Source organism: Brassica napus, chromosome A2 (assembly GCF_020379485.1).
Source record: "Brassica napus cultivar Da-Ae chromosome A2, Da-Ae, whole genome shotgun sequence".
NCBI classification, from domain to species: domain Eukaryota; kingdom Viridiplantae; phylum Streptophyta; class Magnoliopsida; order Brassicales; family Brassicaceae; genus Brassica; species Brassica napus.
In genome coordinates, this window is record NC_063435.1 from 17,768,957 (window position 1) to 17,781,806 (window position 12,850).

General features: G+C 45.4%; 1 non-coding gene across 1 annotated transcript; it reads left to right on the plus strand.

Moving 5' to 3' along the window:
- Window positions 1-3,125: 3,125 nt before the first annotated feature.
- On the plus strand, window positions 3,126-3,233 carry LOC125589567. The gene has a single exon (XR_007325736.1). It is a non-coding gene; the product is annotated as a small nucleolar RNA R71 (small nucleolar RNA).
- Window positions 3,234-12,850: the final 9,617 nt, after the last annotated feature.

Sequence of the window (12,850 nt, forward strand, 5' to 3'; positions counted from 1 at the left end):
GTTCTGAATTCTGGCTATGTCTTGCTTCATCTCCTCCATGCAAGTAGTTATCCAAATGATACTATCATTTAATAGATAGTAGACACCATCAAGCTTCATCTGGAAAGCTTCTTTGTTCCTCTCGTGTTCACCACAAACTCCATAGAACATCTCATTGATCTCATCTTTTGTGTAGATCTCTGGTACCAGCTCGGTATGTGTGAATAAGTTAGCATGCTCAGGAAGACATATGTAGCTTGGCTCATCTCTTGAAGCTCTTTCCAGAACTCTTCTGATATCCGCGCTCTTAAGACGAATGGTGTTTCCATCTAGATCTATGGCGTATCTCTGATCATCTTTATAGACTCCATACTCATCTCTCTCTTCCCAATATAATTTCCTGTGACCATAGAGATCATAAGCTCTTCTGCCGAATCCTTGCTGTTTGTCGACTGTTGGGACGTCAACTTCAATTGATGGATGAGTTGTATGGCGAGATCGTTGTTTGAAGTTGTTTACTATGCCACCAGCTGTGTCATAGAACTCCTTTGTAGCCTTCTGTTCTGGATTGTTGCGGTGATGCATGAACAGATTGTCTGCTCTATTGGATGTCTGAAGAATATCTGCGATATCTTTGCGAGATACGTGTAGTGTGCGGCCGTCTATTGCTTTTACATAGCCATCTGGGTCCCTGAAAATACCAAATTTGTCTGGAGTTAGATACTGTTTATCTAATTTATCTTTTTCGCTTACAGTGGTTTTCTGTATTGGATGGTTGTCGATCGACGTGGTATTGTTGATGTCGATCGATTTTGGACGAAGAGTGTCTATCGATTGTTGATGATGAGTATCGATCGATTGGCTGAAACGAGTTCTTTCCCAAGCAGCTTCAGCTTTAATCTGATCTGTATTATCACGTCTTTGCATGTTGAGCAGCTCCTTGTCTGTGAAACTGGCTTGTAGTTTATCTGCCTTTGGGGCATAGGTTGTTGATTCTACTGCAAAGCTTTCGTGGTGGTATTCATCTGCCCAACTGCCAATCGAGTCATTTCCTTCTCGAGAATGGTTGACGTCAGTGTCGATCGATTTGTCATAGGCAGTGTCGGTCGATTTCTGGTGATCACTGTCGATCGATGTTGCTGTGTGAGTCTCGATCGATGCTGAATATTCAGTTTCGTACTCATCTCTACAATGGCAAGCTGCAATGATTCCTGGATCATTGATTCTTCTAGGGATCATCTTTGGCTTCGTGACTGGGATAGGGTCGTAGTGGGCATTAGGATCGATGAGTGTTAGACACAATTGGTTGGTTTGCAAGTTGCACACTGCTCCCACTGTTGACAAGAAAGCTCTCCCAAGTAGTAGAGAAGAGTTACAATTTAACTTGATGTCCAAGACATGAAAATCAACTGGAACTAGGGCATTACCAATCTGCATCTCTAGGTCTCTCACAATTCCTCATGAGTTCTTCTGGGAACAATCCACGAAAGTAATTAATTCCTACGAAGGCTCCACATGTAGACCCTGATGGTCTGCCATAACCCTAGGTAGGATGCTGACTGATGCTCCTGTGTCGCACAAGACATGTGGGAATTCAATACCCTTCACCGTGCATGGTATTGCAAATTTCCTAGGATCACTCTTTTTCTTCAATGTAATCCTCATCCTCATCTTTCTCTGGCTTCACAGAACATTCTTCTGATGTCTTCTTCTTTCTCTCTTGTTTCTCTGAAGAACATCCACAATCTGTGGGTGTAATAAGCATCCTCGAATGGCTTATCTATAGGAAACCTGAAGACTCTCTTGCGGAAATTTTCCTTTTCCTTATCATTAGCCCCCCTCTTCAGATGTTTCACCACTTTTTCCTTTCTTCTCCTTAGGGTTCTTCCAGTAGAAACTCTATCCTCTTCCATAGGATCCTCTCCATCATATGAAGGTGTCCTGACGGGCTCTTGTGGGTGTTCTGAAGGTTTGGGATTGGGCCTGGGTGCGTTAAGTCGTGCAACATCTATCTTCGACATCTGAACTCCGTATGTAATAGGGGCTCGTCGATCGATAGGTGGTGATGGTTGTCGATCGATATTGGCATATGTGTGTCGATCGATGTTGATGTTGGCATGTCGATCGATTCAGACGTTATCAGGGCTGGGCGGATGTGTATGTTTCGCCGCGAACTCCTCGTGAGTTAGAATCTTAACGACATTGCAAGACGCGGTTGACTCTGTAGGCGTTGTCGATCGATGTTCTGGAGTTCCTGTCGATCGATTTGTGGTGGTGTATGTCGATCAATGTTCGGTGTCTGGCGTCGATCGACACCAATGTGATCTGCCGAAACTCTTCAAACTTTCTACCTCAAAATCACCTTCTTGCAGCTTCTCTTCCTTCACCATTTGCCAAAAGTCATCCTCAATGATGGCATTCACGTGGTTTTTATCACATCATCCCCTACTCCTCTTGTTGAAGCTTCATGCCTCCTAATAGCATCTCCTGTCTGCACAATCTGCATCTCCATCTTCTTCACATGAGTGCTCAAAGTCTCAAACTTTGTGTTCAGGTTGGTGTAGACATAATCTATCTTCCCATTGAAGTCTACTGTCATTCGCTGCTGTGCCTCAAGAACCCCATCGAGCATCTCTTCAATCTTGCTCTCTTGAGTAGGCGGCAATGGCTTCTGGTAGTAGGAACTTTGAAAATTCATGTTGTTGCTGTAGCTGTTGTTGTATGGTTTCTCGTACTGTGAATTTTGGTTGAAGTTACTCCTATTTCCATAGGAGTTTCTGTTTCCACCCTGGTTTCTAGAACCTTGGAATCCAGCTCCACCAATGTAGTTCACTTCTTCATCTTCTGCTCTACCCTCTACAGCTTCTGCATCTTCAACAAAGCTGATCTGTTTCCTGAGAAGCTTGTGAATATTGTCTAGTTTTGCCTTCACCTCATCCATCTGATCATTCCCAAGGATGGTGGCAGATCTCTTTCTCTCAAAATCAGTGTTTTTGGTACTGTTGCTGGATGCTAGGTTTTCAATAACCTTAACTGCCTCTTATGGATTCCTGGTGTTGAACTTTCCATTACTGGAAGCATCAAGAGCCATCTGGTACTGTACCGCGATGCCTCTGTAGAAAGTACTGAGCAATTGTACTTTATTAAATCCATGGTGTGGACAGTCTCTTTGGTAGAACTTGAATCTGATCCAAGAGTCTCTGAATGATTCTGCAGGCTCCTGAGTGAATGTAGAAATCTTGCTCCTCAAGTCTTCAGCACACGCTTCATAAAAGAAATTGCATAAGAATGCATTCTTGATGTCGCTTCAGAATTGAAGAGATCCTAGTTGTAACTGCTTGAGCCAAAGCAGAACTTCTCCAGCAAGTGAGTACCTGAAGAGCTTGCATAACATGTAGTCCTCAGAGACTCCCTCGACTCTAATAGCAGAAATCAGATCCTCGAACTTCTCCAGACGGTCCATAGGATGCTCGTGGGATAATCCTTGGTAGGGTAGCTGTCCCACAAGTGTGTAGTACCGCACTTTCAACTCAAAATCCCTCTCAATGGTGGGAGGAAGGATGGCTGATCTGTTGGTGTAGTATCGATCTGGACGGTTGTAATCAACCAACGTTTTGGGTTGCACAGCTTCATCTACAGATAAGGTATTACCTGTAGCAGTAGCATCAGGCTCATGGTTTGCACCCTCCTGAGCATCTATCCTCTGACCTGCTGCATTACACAGATGACCTTCCTGGTTGATATACCTTGGATTTGACCCGTTTTTATCCATGGTGTATAAGTATTTTATTATATATATATATATCTATGTTTTCTACTCTTCTAGGTATGTTTTCAGGTTCAGGTGCATTTCGGAGTAAAGCAATGACTTTGGAGCATTTTGAAGCTTAAAGGACATTTCACCCGAGCTGACCACGTAGAGGTCGACGAGAGGAAGAACAATCGATCGATGCACATCAGTGCTGACGATCGATACCAGGAGATGCCTCGACAGATGAAGATTAATATCGATCGATGTACACAAGTACCATCGATCGATGTCGAGACACCAGACACGAGACATTTTGATTCAGCAGACTTAAAAACCAAGGCCAAGCCAAATTACCAAAATGCCCTGACGAGTTTTTAACCTAGTAGATTATATACTGCCTAAGTGTTTTGACGGCAGGAGAGCTTTTTCTAGACTTAGTTTTGTTACAAGTTTCATTTGGGAGAGAAGATCACTTGTGATTGGAACTCCTTGTTTTCATTTCTTTTCATCTATACTATGAGTTTCTATTCCTTTATTGTTATGAATTGCTTTGCTATGTCTGAGTAGTTCAATTATTAGATCCAAGGTTCAGATAGGTTTGTGGGATTAGCCCAAACTATAGATCTGCCTTGTTGTGATATTCATGATAGATTTGTATTCATTGCTTGTTTTAGCCTTGCTAACTAGAACTTGATCATAGGATTGCATACTCAAGCACCCTTGTTATCCCATCCTGACATCTATCTATCATATTAGGATTTCTAGAGAGGGCTAACCGCCAATTTAGTATCTTAATAGGGCATATCATACTCGCGCATAGCCCTGGCTAGAACCCGTCGATTGATGTCCTCAACTGACTATCGATCGACGTTGGCAAAGGTGTATCGGTCGACGTCTTAATAGACCATCAATCGACACTCTCTCGTCGTCGATATACTAACCGTTGAAACACGAGATCTAGTCTGTTAACCAGTGAAACATGCGACAGCTGATCACTGAGTTAAGCGATTGAGCTCTAATATATCATGCATGCATCAGTTAGGCATCTATAGGTATTATAATCTCCAACACCTAAATAGTGGCCCTGCATCTAGTATCATTTCCAACCAAGTTACATTTATTATTTACTCGATTGTTACTATTGTTATTTCATTTAAACATTTACAACCTTTAGAATTAATACACACTACATTTAATTGTTCCCTAGCTCCTTGTGGATTCGATCCCTAAGTACTACATCTGAACCTCTTTTGATGAGAGTAACACTCCTTAGGGTAATTTGAGTGGTATCACTGGTCATGCAGGTCTCCATTGTTGTCACGTACAAGTACCAAAGGCGCAACCATGTCTCGCGGCTCAGTATCGATCGATGTCCGAGATGGAATGTCGATCGATGTCTGCCTATCACGAGCAGATGTTCTCCAAGATATTTGACGCCATGTAGGTTATGGTGGAACGCCTACCTAGAGTAGCTCCCCCAATCCGAAGGACTAACCCGGACTCCTACGCCGATACCCCCTTCATGGAAGGAATCGCCTCGGTCGAGATGCATAGGAAGTTTTCCTTTCCCAGCATAAAGATGTATGATGGTACAGCCGACCCTACCCACCAGGTCCATATCCTCTTTCGCGAGCCTCAGTGACAAGTTTGTGGAGCAATTTGCGAGTAGTAGGAGCCTGGAGAAGACTTCAGACGGTCTCTATGAGATTCTTCAGCATCGGGTAGAACCCCTGCGAGATTACATAGCCCGATTCAACCAAGAAAAGGTGGCAGTTCCCGAGTGCAACATTCCTACCGCGATCTCTGTCTTTAAAAGGGGCCTACTTCCAGACAGAGGCCTCTACAAAGAACTAACCATGTATCCCTGCAAGAGCATGGAAGACGTGCTATCCCGGGCCTGGGCGCAAGTGAAGTGGGAAAAAGTCTTTGCTAGCCGCGCAAAAGCCCAACCGAAGCAGGACCAAAAGTCAGCCCGAACAGATAAAGGAAATTGGGATGAAAGATCCTCCCAGAGAGCGACCAGGGACTCCGGGAATAGAAACCGGGGCATGTTCTAGTACTGACCCTTGGAAAAGGAGGAAGGAATGTCGGTATCCACTTGGCCCGACATCTCCCATCTCTCGATTTCCACACCGGAGCTAGTCAACGTTTTGAGGCAGATGGGCCAACAGGTCAAGTGGCCTCAGAAAATGAAGGCACCTGACTAGTTCTGGAACCCTGGTCTCTGGTACGACTTACATCGCGACCATGGTCACAAAACCGAAGACTGCATCGCTCTAAGGATCGAGGTCAATGAAATTCTCCAAAAGGGGCATCTCCAGGAATTCCTCTCAGAGAAAGCAAAGAACCATCTGAATAAAGAGGTGCCGGCGAATCCGCTGGAGCTATACCCGCCTCACCACCTTTCCAGGACCGAGTGATCCATGTGATATCCGGAGGTTCAGAGATAAGTGGTGTGAGTCATACAGCTGCCAAGAAATGCACCTGTAACGCCAAGCACGGCCCAGAGACGACCAAACCAAAGTGCTTGCTCCTAGGTACCGACAAAATAAGCTTCACAGCCAAGGAACAGGAGAGGATCCTGGCTCCCCACAACGATGCTCTGGTTATCTCACTCACTGTAGCAAACTGCTTGGTAAAAAGTATACTAGTGGACAACGGTAGCTCTGACGCGTAAAATAACTCCACTCATCATCTTCCAGACTGCGTACCAGGACCTAGGGCTGGAGGAGAGTGGCCTGATCCGTAAAATAACTCCACTCATCGTATTCAGCGGTGAAGTCAAGCAAACGGCCAGAGAGGTCACTCTCCCAGTGTACGCTGAAGGGATCAACATGTATACCAAATTCCTGGTCGTCGACTGTCAATCAGCATACAACATGATCCTAGGACGACCCTGGATTCATAACGTGGGAGCAGTCCCTTCAACCCTTCATCAAATGATGAAGTTTCCTACACCCTGGGGCATCGGAATAATCAAGGGAGATCAGGAGAACTCTTGATCCTGCTACCAGACCACCTTAAAGAGAAAGACCAAAGTCTTATAGCAATTACAGAAGAGACCTTAGGTCCCGTGAACTCAGGGACCAGAGGTCAAGAAGACTAGCGAATGGCGAGCGGTTCAGAGAACGCGGACCTCGAATCATGTGAAGGACCCCCTGAGGACCGATGTCGACCACTGTTAGGGAAAAATACTCCGGCATCATTGCCTCCAGCTTCCGGTCAGGACCCAAGCCCCCGGGTCCCCGAAAAAAGAACGCTCCATGTCCCCGCAAAAAGGAACCCTGGGACCAGTCCCAGGGACCGACCTCCCTTCCAAGAAATGGAAGATTTCCGATAAGGAGAACCTTCCATTTCTCCAAATATGGAAGAGTTTAACCTAAATCAAACCAACTTCAAGGCGATTATATAAGGGTTCCTAAGTCCCAAAAGCAAGGGATCAACTTCTCCAAGGCTTAGAGACTCGGGTTAGACAGCTAGAATTAGGATTCTTACCTAATACTTTGTAACCTTGTTTACTCTCGCTTGTTCTACCTAATAAAACGTTTCTTTAAGCCTATCTTCTTATTACTTTACCCAAATCCTCACGAAACATACAAACCTACTCAAAACATTTACGATTCTCTAGCTTATCCATCGTTCCGTGGTACTCTAAAAGAGCCTACACAAAAATCCCCTAATAGTTTGGTGCTAGAAGGAGGGGAGTAATCAAACTACGTGACGATGACGGTGGACGAGCATAACGAGCCATCCGATGATGCTCAAAGGGTAGATGAACTCCAGAAGCAAGCTGACGGCATGCAGAGCCAAATAACCGAGATGAACCAAAATCAGGAGCCAGCCGAGGAAAAACCTAACCTCTCTTTAGAAGTTCAGAGTCTGAAGGAGAAACTGGACGAACACTCTAAACAGCTGGAGCAAAGCACCGAGAAGCTCAGCCAGTTCGAGTCAAAGAGTACGATCCTCCAGGATCAAAACTGTTGGGGTCAAAAACGGTTACGGCGAAGTTAATGTCCAAACCTCTGAAAAAATGAGTGTGAGTATCTTTTTACGAAAGTTATACTTCGTAAAAAATGTCGCAGCAAAGAATTTTGCGGTAAAACTTGTTCTAATCTCGATCGAGCCAAGTATCTATTATCTCATAGCAACAGATACGCATCCAAATCAGCCACGGACAAGCTTGAGTATGGCAATTGGACCACAGACAAGCCAATCTCGGTCGTTACGCAGCGACCAAGCATGCACACGGCTCGGTCGCTACGTAGCGACCGAGCCCGCATACGGCTTAGTCGCTACGTAACGACCGAATCCAATCATTCTCTTCTACTCTTTAATGCTATCTCCTGAAAACCATGGCTAAGCCATTTCATGTTTTTCGTCATTCATAGTCATCAATCAAACTTTACGATAAAAACTACGGAAAGTTTGATTTTTATCAAAAAAACCGTAATGAACGTTTCGAGTCCAAGATGGCCCAAAGTGACCTAAGACGTAACTCGAAGCCCACTTGGGATTTCTTAAACCAAAAGCCCATAAGCCGTATGACGGTTTATTCTTGGTTCGTAAGGAAAGATAAATGTCAAGTTTCCGTGGTTAAATCCGAAGGTTCCGAAGATAATCATGAAGATTGGGAAAAATAGAATATCTTCATTTTTAAGCTATGACGGCTTAAGGGCAGAAGGGGAAAAGCTTAAACCGACCTAGGACCGAGTATATAAGGAGTCCTAGGCGAGAGGTAGAAGAGGGAACTTTTACACAGCAAACTTAGCACTTAGAGCGATTTTAGGCAATTTTCCATTTTTGTTATTCGAGCTGCGACTCAATTAGGTTTTGGTCGTCTTAGGGTTTTTAGAATTAGGAATATCACCAATAACTCTCGTAGCCCAGGCACTTACCTTGTCGTAAACGCTCAAATGCAGATTCAAATAAGAACTATCTTGCTCTCTTTTTCGATTTCTTATTTTATTATTGTTCTCGTTTCATGTTCTGATTGCTTGGCGTGTGGTATTAGCAGAAATCCGGGACCTTTGGAAAATTAGGGTTCTCCTACTTTCCTAATTTAAACGGAAATCGACAGTGCGAATTTTGGTTCCCACAGTTTGGCGCTAGAAGGAGGGGGGGGGGGGGGGTTCGGATCAATCTAACTCTCAACCACAACTCTCAACCAGACATGTCAACTGACAACGCATACAACGTGCAAACTCCTCTCAACGGAGGAAGCGACACTAATCTCCACACTCCAGCAGTGGATGTCTCCGCGGCCAACACACCAGCCAACGCCGTAACGCTCGAGGAGTTCAAAAAGATCTTCGCCACCTATGAAAAAGGTCGGAAGAACAGGATAAGCTCGTGAAAACCTTGACCAAACATGCCGAAACCTTAACGGCAAGGACTCGAGCAATCCGTCCCCACGGAACCACGAAGGTTCGCGGGAAAAGACTCGACTTCACAACCCCACTCGACAGACCTAGAACATCACAGGAACGACTTTCGGGCCAAGGAGCAGGAGAGGATCCTGGCTCCCCACAACGATGCCCTGGTTATCTCACTCACTGTAGCAAACTACTTGGTGAAAAGTATACTTGTGGACAACGGTAGCTCTGACGCATAAAATAACTCTAATCATCATCTTCCAGACTGCGTACCAGGACCTAGGGCTGGAGGAGAGTGCCCTGATCCGTAAAATAACTCCACTCATCGTATTCAGCGGTGAAGTCAAGCAAACGGCCAGAGAGGTCACTCTCCCAGTGTACGCTGAAGGAATCAACATGTCTACCAAATTCCTGGTCGTTGACTGTCAATCATCATACAACATGATCCTAGGACGACCCTGGATTAATAACGTGGGAGCAGTCCCTTCAACCCTTCATCAAATGGCGAAGTTCCCTACACCATGGGGCATCAAAATAATCAAGGGAGATCAGGAGAACTCTTGATCCTGCTACCAGACCACCTTAAAGGGAAAGACCAAGGTCTTATAGCAATTACAGAAGAGACCTTAGGTCCCGTGAACTCAGGGACCAGAGGTCAAGAAGACTAGCGAATGGCGAGCGGTTCAGAGGACGCGGACCTCAAATCATGTGAAGGACCCCCTGAGGACCGATGTCGACCACTGTTAGGGAAAAATACTCCGGCATCATTTCCTCCAGCCTCCGGGGAGGACCCAAGCCCCCGGGTCCCCGATAAAAGAACGCTCCATGTTCCCGCAAAAAGGAACCCTGGGACCAGTCCCTAGGACCGACCTCCCTTCCAAGAAATGGAAGATTTCCGATAAGGAGAACCTTCCATTTCTCCGAATATGGAAGAGTTCAACCTAAATCAAACCGACTTCAAGGCGATTATATAAGGGCTCCTAAGTCGCAAAAGCAAGGGATCAACTTCTTCAAGGCTTAGAGACTCAGGTTAGACAGCTAGAATTAGGATTCTTACCTAATACTTTGTAACCTTGCTTACTCTCGCTTGTTCTACCTAATAAAACGTTTCTTTAATCCTATCTTCTTATTACTGTACCCAAATCCTCACGAAACATACAAACCTACTCAAAACATTTACGATTCTCTAGCTTATCCATCGTTCTGTGGTACTCTACAAGAGCCTACACAAAAATCCCCTAACAGTTTGGCGCTAGAAGGAGGGGGGTAATCAAACTACGTGACGATGACGGTGGACGAACATAACGAGCCATCCGATGATGCTCAAAGCGTAGATGAACTCCAGAAGCAACCTGACGGCATGCAGAGCCAAATAACCGAGATGAACCGAAATCAGGAGCCAACCGAGGAAAAACCTAACCTCTCTTTAGAAGTCCAGAGTCTGAAGGAGAAACTGGACGAACACTCTAAACAGCTGGAGCAAAGCACCGAGAAGCTCAGCCAGTTGGAGTCAAAGAGTACGGTCCTCCAGGATCAAAACTGTTGGGGTCAAAAACGGTTACGGCAAAGTTAATGTCCAAATCTCTGCAAAAATGAGTGTGAGTATCTTTTTACGAGAGTTATACTTCGTAAAAAATGTCGCAGCAAAGAATTTTGCGGTAAAACTTGTTCTAATCTCGATCGAGCCAAGTATCAATTATCTCATAGCAACGGATACGCATCCAAATCAGCCACGGACAAGCTCGAGTATGGCAATTGGACCACAGACAAGCCAATCTTGGTCGTTACGCAGCGACCAAGCATGCACACGGCTCGGTCGCTACGTAGCGACCGAGCACGCGTACGGCTTGGTCGCTACATAACGACCGAATCCATGCACTCTTGTCTACTCTTTAATGCTATCTCCTGAAAACCGTGGCTAAGCCATTTCATGTTTTTTTGTCATTCGGAGTCATCAATCAAACTTTACGATAAAAACTGCGGAAAGTTTGTTTTTTATCAAAAAAACCGTAATGAACGTTTCGAGTCAAAGATGGCCCAAAGGGACCTAAGACGTAACTCGAAGCCCACTTGCGATTTCGTAAACCAAAAGCCCATAGGCCATATGACGATTTATGCTTGGTTCGTAAGGAAAGATAAATGTCAAGTTTATGCGGTTAAATCCGAACTTTCCGAAGATAATCATGAAGATCGGGAAAAATGGAATATCTCCATTTTTAAGCTATGACGGCTTAAGGGCAGAAGGGGAAAATCGTAAACCGACCTAGGAGCGAGTATATAAGGAGTCCTAGGCAAGAGGCAGAAGAGGGAACTTTTACACAGCAAACTTAGCACTTAGAGCGATTTTAGGCAATTTTCCGTTTTTGTTATTCGAGCTGCGATTCAATTATTTTTTGCCGTCTTAGGGTTTTTAGAACTAGGAATCTCACCAACAACTCTCGTAGCCCAGGCACTTACCTTGTTGTAAACGCTCAAACGCAGATTCGGAATAAAAACTATCTTGCTCTCTTTTTCGATTTCTTATTTTATTACTGTTTGTGTTCTGATTGCTTGGCGTATGGTATTAGCAGATATTCGGGACCTCTGGGAAACTAGGGTTGTCCTACTTTCCTAATTTAAACAGAAATCGACAGTGAAAATTTCGATTCCCACAAAAACCAAGCCCGCAACATGGCAGGCAACAAGAAGCCTTGTTTCAACACCCAGGTTCGACCCGTGGGGAACCTAAATACTCCTAACTCCAGAGAAGGTACGACCGATCCAGCTCCTGGGTGAGGCGTAGCCGGGGCAACGCGTGAAGGGGAAGAGAATCCTCAAGTCCACAACCTGGAGGAGAGTGATTCCGAGCCAGAATCTGATAAGGACACGCCTGAAAAAATATCAGCGACGGAGTCCTCTATGACTACCTATCTTGAGAAGATGTTCTCCAAGAGATTGGACGCCATGCAGCCCATGGTGGAACGCCTACCAGGAGTAGCTCCCCCAATCCGAAGGAGTTACCCGGACTCCTACGCCGATACCCCTTTCATGGAAGGAATCGCCTCAGTTGAGATGCCTAGGAAGTTTTCCTTCCCCAGGATAAAGATGTACGACGGCACAGGCGACCCCGACGATCATATCGCTCAATACAAGAAACAGACGCTCGGGGTTGCGCTTCCAAAAGAATCCCGCGAGGCTACAATGTGCAAAGGCTTTGGCTCCACTCTGATAGGACCTGCCCAACAATGGTACATCAACCTACCCACCAGGTCCATACCCTCCTTTGCGAGCCTCAGCGACAAGTTCGTGGAGCAATTCACAAGTAGTAGGAGACTGTAAAAGACTTCAGACGGTCTCTACGAGATTCTTCAGCATCGGGTAGAACCCCTGCGAGATTACATAGCCCGCTTCAACCAAGAAAAGGTGGCAGTTCTTGAGTGCAGCATTCCTACTGCGATATCTGTATTCAAAAGGGGCCTGCTTCCAGACGGGGGCCTCTACAAAAAACTAACCATGTATCCCTGCAAGACCATGGAAGACATGTTATCTCGGGCCTGGGCACAAGTTAAGTGGGAAGAAGAGGTCGCTAGCCGCGCTAAGGCCAGGCCAAAGCAGGACCAAAAGTTGGCCCGATCGGATCAAGCAAAATCGGGATGAAAGATCCTCCCAAAGAGCAACCAAGGACTCCAGGAACAGAAACCAGGGCACTTGGCCGGACATCTCCCATCTCTCGATATCCACACCGGAGCTAGTCAACGTCTTAAGGCAG